Source organism: Mus caroli, unplaced genomic scaffold, assembly GCF_978045245.1.
Source record: "Mus caroli unplaced genomic scaffold, Mus_caroli_1 scaffold_16, whole genome shotgun sequence".
NCBI lineage: Eukaryota > Metazoa > Chordata > Mammalia > Rodentia > Muridae > Mus > Mus caroli.
Window position 1 is genome coordinate 85,811,818 of NW_028227271.1, and position 12,026 is coordinate 85,823,843.

The following is a 12,026-nucleotide window of genomic DNA, read 5'->3' on the forward strand; positions in this document are numbered from 1 at the left end:
AGCTGACTTGGGATCTAAACCCCTGCCCCCAAGCTCCATCTTCTTTCCAATCTGCTACTCCACCCAGGCAAGCCACACCTCACAGCCTGCCTTTCTCCCAAGAGTTCTGCAGTAATGAGGGACACAGCTTGCCTGTCTCCTAGGTGGTCTACCCTAACTAGGGACTCAGAAAACCTGAATAAACAAGAGACTGAACTGCCTGTCTGCCACAAGGCTGTTTACCTGCCCCCAAGGAGGCCTACTCCACTCAGAGACAACCAAGTCAGTTAAAACCAGATAACCAGATGGTGAGAAGCAAGCACAAGAATGTAAATGATAAAACCCAATTCAATTCAGTACCATTAGAACCTAGTTCTCCCACCACAGCAAGCCCTGTAGTGAATATTTTAATACACCTGAAAAGCAAGATTCTGACCGAGAGTCCCATCTTACAAAGATGATATAGACTGTTAAGAAGGATGTAAATAACTCCTTTAAAGAAATACAGGAAAACACAGGCAAACAGGTAGAATCCCTTAAAGAGGAAACAAATAAATACCTTAAAGAAATACAGGGAAACACAATCAAGTAAGTGAAGGAATTGTGAACAAAATGATCTAAGACCTAAAAATGGAAGTAGAACAAAATAAAGAAAACACAAAGGGAGTGGCAACCTGAGAAATGGACAACTTAGGAAAATGATCAGGAGCTACAAATGCAAGCATCACCAACAGAATGCAAGATATAGATAAGAGAATCTTAGACATAAATGATGGCATAGAAACTACTGACACACCAGTCAAAGAAAATACAAAGTATAAAAAGCTCCTAACCTAAAATACCCAGGAAATTCAGTACATAATAAAAAGACGAAAGCTAAGAATAATAGGAATAGAAGAGGGTGAAGAATTCCAGATCAAAGGGCCAGAAAACATCTTTAAAAAATTATAGATGAAAACTTCCCAAACCTAAAGAGAGAGAGGGATGCCTATAAATATACAGTGGGAAAAAAAAGAAAGCATCTTCAATAAATTGTGCTGGTTTAACTGGTGGTCTGTATGTAGAGGAATGACAATAGATCCATATTTATCATCTTGTGTAAAGCTAAAGTCCAAGTGGATCAAGGACCTCAACATAAAACCAAATAAACAGAATCTAATAGAAGAGAATGTGGGAAAGGCCCTCAAATTCATGGGTATTAGAGAACTCCTACTGCTGATAAACAATTTAGCAAAATGGCAGTATATAAAATTAACTCAAACACATCAGTAGCCTCTTTCTTTTATAAAAATGATAAGAGAAATTGGGAAAAGAACACCCTTCACAATAGTCACAAAGCATACAAGATATCTTGGAGTAACTCTCACTAAGCAAGTGAAAGATCTGAATGACAAGAGCTTCAAAGTACTCAGAAGATGGAAATATCTCCCATGCTCATTGGTGGGAATGGTAGGATTAACATAGTGAAAATGGCAATTTTTCCAAAAGCAATCTGCAGATTCGGTGCAACCCTCATCAACATCCCAACACAATTCTTCACAGAAGTGGATAGAGCAATTCTCAACTTCACATGGAAAAACAAAAATCCAGGGTAACCAAAACAGTTCTTAATAATAAAAGATCTTCTGGGGGAATCACCATCCTTGACCTCAAGCTGTACTATAGAGCAATAGTGAGAAAGATAGCAAAGTATTGGTACATAGACAGGCAGGTCAATCAATTCAATAGAATCAAAGATCCAGAAGTAAACTTACACATCTATGGACATTAGCACTTTGACAAACAATCCAATACATACAGTGGAAAAAGAGGAAGTATCATCAAAATGGTGCTGGTATAACTGGTGTTCTATGTGTAGATGAATGAAAATAGATCCATACTTATCAAGTTCAAGTGGATCAAGGACCTCAACATAAAACCAAATACACAGAATCTAATAGAACAGTAGGAAAGATTCTCAAACTCATTGCCACTGGATGGAAATATCCTGAACAGAAGATGAATGGTGCATGCTCTAAAAGGTTTATAAATGGAACCTCATGAAACTGAAAAGTTTCTGTATGGCAAAAGACACCATCAGTAGGGCAAATCAGCAAACTACAGATTGGGAAAAAATCTTCACTGATCTCACATCCAATAGAGGGCAAATAATCAAAATATACAAAGAACTCAAGATGTTATTATGCAAAAAATCAAATAACTCAAATTAAAAGTGTGTGACAGAGGTAAACAGAGAATTCACAAGAGAAGAATCTCCAATGGCCAAGAAGCACTTAAAGAGATGTTCAAAGCCTTTAGTTATCAAGGAAGTACACATCCAAATGACCCTGAGATTCTACCTTACAACAATAAGACTAGCTAAAATCAGAAACTCAAGAGACAGCACATGCTGGCAAGGATGTGAAGAAAGAGGAACATTCCAACATTGATGGTGTAATTGCAAACTGGTACAATCACTCTGAAAATCAGTCTGGTGCTTCCCTTGAAAATTGGAAATAGTTCTACTTGAACTATGGGGGTTGATAGGATAGAACCCCAGAGAACCAGGAGAATGAATGGAAATATGCAACATCTAGGTGAGAGATGGGAGGACTGTCTAGAAGTATCAGAGATGTGGGAGGTGAGAAATTCTCAGGACAGGGGACCTGAAGAGTTCACCTCCAGTAGATAAACAGGGCCTTAAGTGGAAAGTGAATGTTACTAACACGCAAAAAAAATTTCTGATCCAGAACTGTTCTTGTCTAAAAGAAATGCAGGGACAAAAATGGAGAAGAGACTGAAGGAAAGGCAGTCCAATAACCAGCCCAACTTGATATCCATCTCTTGGGGGGTACACCAAGGCAAGACATTATTATTGATGTTTTGATGTGCTTACTGACAGAAGCCTAGCATTGCTGTCCTCTGAGAGGCCCTACCAGCATCTGACTGAGAGAGACTGCTGCAGATACTTATGCCCTACCATTGTACTAAGGAGGAGGCACTTACAGTTGAATTAGGGGAAGGATTGAAGAAGTTTAAAGGGAGGGCAGCCCCAAAGGAAGACCAGAAATCTCAACTAACCTGTGTACCTGGGAGCTCCCAGAACATGAGCCACCAACCAGGCAGTTTACAAGGGTTGGACTCAGCCCCGCCCCCAGACATATATAGCAAAGGACTGGCTGGTCTGGCCTCAGTCTGACAAGATGGGCCTAACCCCTGAGAGACTTGAGGCCCTAGGAAAGGAGGATACCTGGTGGGTGAGAGGGTAATCACAGTCTAGGAGGCAAGGAGGAGGAGGGATGGGATGAGGAACTGTGGGGGGCAGGGTACTGGGAAGTGGGAACAAAATAATTTTGAAAATTACAAACATTTTTTTTTTTTGGTTAAATTTTAGTTACTCCTTGGGTACTTTCTCTAGCTCCTCCATTGGGGGCCCTGTGTTCCATCCAATAGCTGACTGTGAGCATCCACTTCTGTGTTTGCTAGGCCCCAGCATAGTCTCAAAAGAGACATCTATATCTGGGTCCTTTCAAGAAAAAACTTGCTAGTGTATGCAACTGTGTCAGCATTTGGAAGCTGATTATGGGATGGAATCCTGGATATGGCAATCACTAGATGGTCCATCCTTTCATCACAGCTCCAAATTTTGTCTCTGTAACTCCTTCCATGGGTGTTTTGTTCCCATTTCTAAGGAGCTAAGTGTCCACACTTTGGTCTTCATTTTTCTTGAGTTTTATGCATTTAGCAAATTGTATCTTATATCTTGAGTATCCTAAGTTTCTGGGCTAATATGAAATTATCAGTGAGTACATGTTGTGTGAGTTCCTTTGTGATTGGGTTACCTCACTCAGGATGATGCCCTCCAGGTCCATCCATTTGGCTAGGAATTTCATAAATTCATTCTTTTTAGTAGCTGAGTAGTACTCCATTGTGTAAATGTACCACATTTTCTGTATCCATTCCTCTGTTGAGGGGCATCTGGGTTCTTTCCAGCTTCTGGCTATTATAAATACGGCAGCTATGAACACAGTGGAGCATGTGTCCTTCTTACCAGTTGGGACATCTTCTGGATATATGCCCAGGGATATCTTCTGGACATATGCCCAGGAGAGGTATTGAGGGATCCTCCGGTAGTACTATGTCCAATTTTCTGAGGAACCGCCAGACTGATTTCCAGAGTGGTTGTACAAGCCTGCAATCCCATCAACAATGGAGGAGCGTTCCTCTTTCTCCACAGCCTCTCCAGCATCTGCTGTCACCTGAATTTTTGATCTTAGCCATTCTGACTGGTGTGAGGTGGAATCTCAGGGTTGTTTTGATTTGCATTTCCCTGATGATTAAGGATGTTGAACATTTTTTCAGGTGCTTCTCTGCCATTCGGTATTCCTCAGGTAAGAATTCTTTGTTCAGCTCTGAGACCCATTTTTTAATGGGGTTATTTGATTTTTCTGGAGTCCACCTTCTTGAGTTCTTTATATATATTGGATATTAGTCCCTTGTCCGATTTGGGATAGGTAAAGATCCTTTCCCAATCTGTTGGTGGTCTTTTTGTCTTATTGACCGAGTCTTTTGTCTTGCAGAATCTTTGCAACTTTATGAGGTCCCATTTATCAATTCTTGATCTTAAAGCACAAGCCATTGCTGTTCTATTCAGGGATTTTCCCCCTGTACCCATATCTTTGAGGCTTTTCCCTACTTTCTCCTCTATAAGTTTCAGTGTCTCTGGTTTTATGTGGAGTTCCTTAATCCACTTAGATTTGACCTTAGTACAAGGAGATAGGAATGGATCGATTCCCATTGTTCTACATGATAACAACCAGTTGTGCCAGCACCATTTGTTGAAAATGCTGTCTTTTTTACCACTGGATGGTTTTAGCTCCCTTGTCAAAGACCAAGTGACCATAGGTGTGTGGGTTCATTTCTGAGTCTTCAATTCTGTTCCATTGGTCTACTTGTCTGTCACTATACCAGTACCATGCAGTTTTTATCACAATTGCTCTGTAGTACAGCTTTAGGTCAGGCATGGTGATTCCTCCAGAGGTTCTTTTATCCTTGAGAAGAGTTTTTGCTATCCTAGGTTTTTTGTTATTCCAGATGAATCTGCAGATTGCCCTTTCTAATTCGTTGAAGAATTGAGTTGAGATTTTGATGGGGATTTCATTGAATCTGTAGATTGCTTTTGGCAAGATAGCCATTTTTACTATATTGATCCTGCCAATCCCTGAGCATGGGAGATCTTTCCATCTTCTGAGATCTTTTTTAATTTCTTTCTTCAGAGACTTGAAGTTCTTATCATACAGATCTTTCACTTCCTTAGTTAGAGTCACGCCAAGATATTTTATATTATTTGTGACTATTGAGAAGGGTGTTGTTTCCCTAATTTTTTCTAAGCCTGTTTATCCTTTGTGTACAGAAAGGCCATTGATTTGTTTGAGTTAATTTTATATCCAGCTACTTCACTGAAGCTGTTTATCAGGCTTAGGAGTTCTCTCGAAGAATTTTTAGGGTCACTTATATATACTATCATATCTTCTCCAAAAAGTGATATTTTGACTTCTTCCTTTCCAATTTGTATCCTTTTGATCTCCTTTTGTTGTCTAATTGCTCTGGCTAGGACTTCAAGTACAATGTTGAATATGTAGGGAGAGAGTGGACAGCCTTGTCTAGTCCCTGATTTTAGTGGGATTGCTTCCAGCTTCTCACCATTTACTTTGATGTTGGCTACTGGTTTGCTGTAGATTGCTTTTATCTTGTTAAGTATGGGCCTTGAATTCCTGATCTTTCCAAGACTTTTATCATGAATGGGTGTTGGATTTTGTCAAATGCTTTCTCAACATCTAACGAGATGATCATGTGGTTTTTGTCTTTGAGTTTGTTTATGTACTGAATTATGTTGATAGATTTCCATACATTAAACCATCCCTGCATCCCTGGAATGAAACATACTTGGTCAGGATGGGTGATTGTTTTGATGGGTTCTTGAATTCGTTTAGTGAGAACTTTATTGAGGATTTTTGCATCTATATTCATAAGGGAAATTGTTCTGAAGTTCTCTATCTTTGTTGGGTCTTTTTGTGGTTTAGGTATCAGAGTAATTTTGGCTTCATAGAATGAATTGGGTAGACTACCTTCTGTTTTTATTTTGTGGAATAGTTTGTGAAGAAGTGGGATTAGATCTTCTTTGAAGGTCTGATAGAACTCTGCATGGAGGAGCTAGAGAAAGTACCCAAGGAGCTAAAGGGAACTGCAACCCTATAGGTAGAACAACAATATGAACTAACCAGTACCCTGGAGCTCTTGTCTCTAGCTGCATATGTATCAAAAGATGGCCTCTTTGGCCATCACTGGAAAGAGAGGCCCATTGGACTTGCAAACTTTATATGGCCCAGTACAGGGGAATGCCAGAGCCAAAATGGGGAGTGGGTGGGCAGGGGAGTGGGTATGGGGGACTTTTGGGATATCATTGGAAATGTAAAGAGGAAAATACCTAATAAAAATTAAAAAAAAATTAGTTACTCATGTTAGCATTGTATGTTCAAAATTCAGTTCTCCAACTCTGTACCACATATACTTCAGTAAAAGACATTTTGAGGTTTTCATTTATATGAACTTTCAAAATCAAAATCCATTACTATTACACCCATGTAGCAAAATCTTAGGAGGAGCCATCCATGCAAAGTTTATCAAGACGTCAGCTTCACATGATAGGAAGAAGGGACTATCTGTGAGACAACAAAGTATAACCACATCATTGATTTCAGATCAAACAATAACGCAATGCAACTTGCCCACAGCATGTAGTTCTAGAAAGTGTCCTATGATCACTGCTTTACAGGATAGCGTTAATAAAATATAATAATTAAATTAATGAGCAGAAATAGGAAGGCACTCAGAAGTAATTTATTACATGATTTAAGATGATATCTACTGTAATAGGAAAATTGAGGCAATTTTATAAGACTGCCTTCTTACTTATTCTTAAATATAAGAAACTATTGGTCATCAAGTCTGAGTTCTCAGACAAAGGAACAATCAATACACCTGTGGTTCAATACAGATTAAAGAAATCAGCACAGTTGAAAACGATGAACTGGAAGAATGCACTAAGCAATTAAACCATCAAAAGTATCCTTTAAATGATGAAATTACAGCAAAGCTTAAAATATTAAAAACATTTCTTAGAGATGTTAAAGTCAAACAGATTATATTTTCAATATATTTTCCCTCTTATAAAGCATAGATTATTTTGTCACACAATATAATCTGAGTACAGTTTCACCTCTTAGAAAAATCAATAGCCTTCCATATAAAAATGAAGAAAGGAAATCAAGTAAACAAAATACTTCACAATAGCCTCAAATAATACAAAATATTTTAGGATAGCTCTAAGAACATGAAGCATTTGTATAAAAAAACTTCAAGACTTTAAGGAAAGAAATTGAAGAAGATATCAAAATACAGAAAGACCTCTAATGCTCATGTATTAGTTAAGTTGACACAGTAAGAAATGGCCATTCTATCAAAAGCAACACAGAATAAATGCAATCTTGATCAAAACTTCAACACATTTCTTCAAATACATTAACACAAAAAAATTCAAGTTTATATGAAAAACAAAACAGAACAAATAGGAGGATAGGTAAAGCAATTTAGAACAATAAAAGAAATGTGATCTCAAGTTATGCTACAAAGATATAGTAATAAAAATGGCATTGTGTTCCATAACATGAAGTAAGTTGATCAATGGAGTTAAGTTGATGACCTCGACATACACCTACATACCTATGGACACCTGACCTTTGATAATTGAGCCAGAAATAAACACTGGAAAAAAGATCCCATTTTCAACATATGTGCTGCTCCAACTGGGTGTTTGTATGTAGAAGAATGCAAATAGACTCATAAATATCACCCTTCACAAAACTCAAGTTCAAATGGATCAAATAATATCACAACATAAAAACAGGTACACTGATTATGGCAATATCCTTGATCTTATTGAAACAGGAAAGGACTTACTGAACATAGCACCATTAATATAAAAAACAAATACTTCATATAACCTCACAGACAAGACATTAAGTGCCAAATAGAATGAATTAATGAATGAACAAACAAATGAAACTAGGAAAATTATTAGGGTTTGGTTCAGTAAAGAAGACTATGGTTGAGAAAGAGTTAGTGATAATTCTGTGAGCATTTGAATACGCATTATGCAGAAGTTAAAAAAATCTATGCTTGCCTGTAGAGAATGGAAATAGGGCTAAGGAATGAGAACTATAATAATAAGAAATTAACTACCAAAAAGCAATAAAGATATTAAGCAAAATTTATGAGGATAAATTCTTTTATCTCTGATTCTCACCATCTTTAAGCACAGTGATACAGTTTACTACCTGAACAATCTATTGTTTTTTTCCTTGGGAGTTGCTCATTCATTTGGCCTGAGGTAATGGTCAGTTTTTTATAGACAGAAAGATCAATAATGTCTAGGTGATACCTGGGTTATAAAGGTGTACTAAGGGCAGGTAAATGAAGAGTACTTGGATGCATACCTTATACTCCACTCTTGAACACTCTTTCTGTTTTGCCTTTTGGAACCTATAGATTTGCAAATGCTTGCAATCACCTTTACTAGGTTCAATAATGACCAGAATTTCATGGGAAATGTAGTTACAATGAAGATGAGTCAGCTGAACAAAAACAAGTACACAAACAAAACCAGACAAAACAAAGTATCTTCCTATAAATTCAAGAATTTTAAATAAAATTCTAAGGTATATGATAGAGGATCTTAAGTTTTTGCCAGATATATGGGAGTTAATTTTAAATGTACTAATGCTTTTAGACTGCATAGCTATCATCTCAAATAGCTGGTTTAAGTGTATAATGAGATTGTAATTTGCTTAAGGTAAAAAGTGTTTATCTAGCATCTCATATTTAATCAAGTTATTAAGTTCACATCAGGTAATCAATGTGTTTGCAGATATTCAAATAATAGTGATAATTTACCACGTATATATCTTCTTTGAAAGAATGACTCATATCCCATCTACTGAAGGATGGAAACAAAATGAATGCTCAGGGAAAGAACTTGCTGGATAAATATTGATATAACAACATATAAACATACCCAAAGAAAAAAATCACATGATCATCTTATTAGCTGCTCAAAAAAATTAACAAAATACATCATGCCCTTCATGTTAAAAGTATTAGAGAAGTCAGGAATTCAAGGCTCATGACTAAACACTATAAAAGCAATATACAGCAAACCAACAGCAAATATTAAACTAAATATAGAGATACTTGAAGCAATCCCACTAAAATCACCAATTAGTCAAGGCTTGCCCACTCTCCCCATATCTTTTGAATATAGAACTCAAAGTTCTAGCTACAGCAAAAAGACAACAAAAGATCAAGGGGACACAAACTGGCCAAGAAGAAGTCAAGATATGACTATTTGCAGATGATATCGTAGTATACTTAAGTGACCCTACAGATTGTAACAGAGTACTTCTACAGCTGATAAATAACTTTAGCAGAGTGTTTGGATATAAAATTAACTCAAAAAAATCAGTAGCTTTCCTTTATACAAATGATAAGCAGGCTGAGAAACAAAATAGGGAAAAAATACTCTTCACAATAGTGATGAATAATTTAAAATATCTTGGGGAAACTTTAACCAAATATATGAAAGATCTGTATGACAAGAACATCAAGTCTCTCCAAAAAGAAAACAAAAAAGACCTCAGAAAATGGAGAAATCTCCCATGCTCATGGATCAGTCGGATTAATATAGCAAAAATGGCCAAGGTACCAAAAGCAAACTACAGATTCAGTGCAATTCCTCTTCTAAATTCCAACACAATTCTTCCCAGACATACAAAGAGCAATTCTCAACTTCATATAGAAAAACAAAAAACCCAGGAGAGCAAAAACAATTTTTAACAATAAAAGAACTTATTGGGGGAATCACCATCCCTGACTTAAAGCTATACTACACAGCAACAATGATAAAAAACAAAAAACAAAAAACAAAACAAAACAACCCTGCATGGTGTTGTTACAGAGACAGACAGGTTAATCAATGTAATAGAATATAAGACACAGAAACTCTTGTCTCATGATAAATATATTCTGCTCGTGGTTTCCTCTCCCCAACTACTCTCAGATCTTCTCCACTTTCCCACTCAGATGCTTCTGAACCCTGTCTTTACTTCATTAGAATTCAAACAGGCATCTAAACATAATAATAAAACAAAAGAAGCAAATAAACCAGAATGGAAAAATCTACAAACAGACATGAAAATGTGCCAAAGAAGAAGCTCAAGAAACACGTATAGATGCAGAAACATACATATCTGCACACACAGATGTTCATGAAAACACAAATTCAAAAAGTATAATATATGTGCAAAGGACCTGTATGAATACACAAAGGGCAGGGGGAAAGGGTAGGCTATAGGACCAAAAATGCCATTGAGTTTGTGTTGGCCATGTTCCCATTTACTGCTAGACAAGAGGCCTGGTTTTGATTTGACTACTTGCTTCATCTGATTGCTGGACATGAGCTGTTTTAGTTTATATGCTAATGAACTCTACTGGAGAGTACTAGGTTTTTCTGTTTATGTGTCTGTGGTTTGTTTGTTTGTTTGTGAGAAGTTATCAATTGGAGACAGCAGGCTAGTTATTTTTAAAGAGAGATTCAAAAGAAGTGAAATTGGATGTGTGCAAAGCAGAGAAGGACCTAGGAAAGATGAGGATAAGGTAGGGATGAGCAGAATAAACCAGGGAAAATTTTGGTTTCAATCAAAAAGAAAAAAGTATAAATCTAGGAAATAATAAAAGTAGCAAATTCAAAAGAAATTCCATTAGGGATATAATTGCTCACGAAACCAAGCGAATAAATCTGATTTCAAGTGCCGTGTAAGAACAGTCATGTTTAACATTAGTTTTAAGCACTCAGATATATGTTGCTTACTAAGACAGATGGAGCTCAAACAAAAGAAAAGTAGCTGTCATAAAGGTTTGAAAAGTGCTTTTTGCAGATTGCTAGACCTAAGAAGTCAGCATAACAGTTTCTGAAGCACATTAAAGAAAACTTCCTTTTCAAAACTTGGTCGATTTTTCATTTCCACATTGTATGGTTTTGAAGTTTTGTTTTTTGTTTTTTGTTTTAATTTAATTTATGGGATTCCTATATTTTGAAAACCTTTATGTTTCTGAATCTATATGCTTTTTGTGCTTTTCCTTTGTCTTTTTGTCTTCTGTTTGCTTATTTGGTTGTATTCCAGCTTAATTGTGTTAGTTTTATATTTTACTGTGTATAGCTAGAGAGTTTGCTCAGAGCTTAAGAGCACAGAAGCCTTCTGTAACAACACTTCTCAAGCCCTCTTCCGTCCTCTTCAGGAACCTGGAAATCACATATATGTGCAAGCAAAGGTATATGCAGATAAAAGAAAACCAAATATAACAACATTTTTAATATTTTTACAGTTTTCCCTTTTCTTCTTATATTAAATAGAATGCATTGTATTAATTATTGTCAATTTTTTATTTACATTTTGTTTCCTCCATTATTAATCTTTTAAATAGAATTTTTCTTGCATCTCAGAAAACATTGAAAATTTCACGCACACACACACACACACACACACACACACACACACACACACACACACACACACACATTAGATTATGAATCAGATAGACCAACATTTAATGTCTCAGTGTCATGGAGTAGTTTTATGTTCTGCCTAAAGAGCTCTTCAACATTGATGAGTTTAGCAGTTAGTCAATGGATTTAATTGGTTTAGATGTTTGACCCTAAAGCTATTTTTTCTCTTACTCATCTGTTTAATTTCTTCTGCTTTTATTTCTCCATGGTGCCTCTTGTTCATTGTTGTCCTTTCCTAGGTTTAAAAAAACTCAGAACATTTGTAAAAATAAAAAATGCTCACAGAACATCTACTGTCAGAGAGAGAGATTCATTATGTTGACATTTTATAGTCTTTCCAATTATACTTTCTTCATTGTTTGTCCTCAAGTATCCTATTCATCTTTGT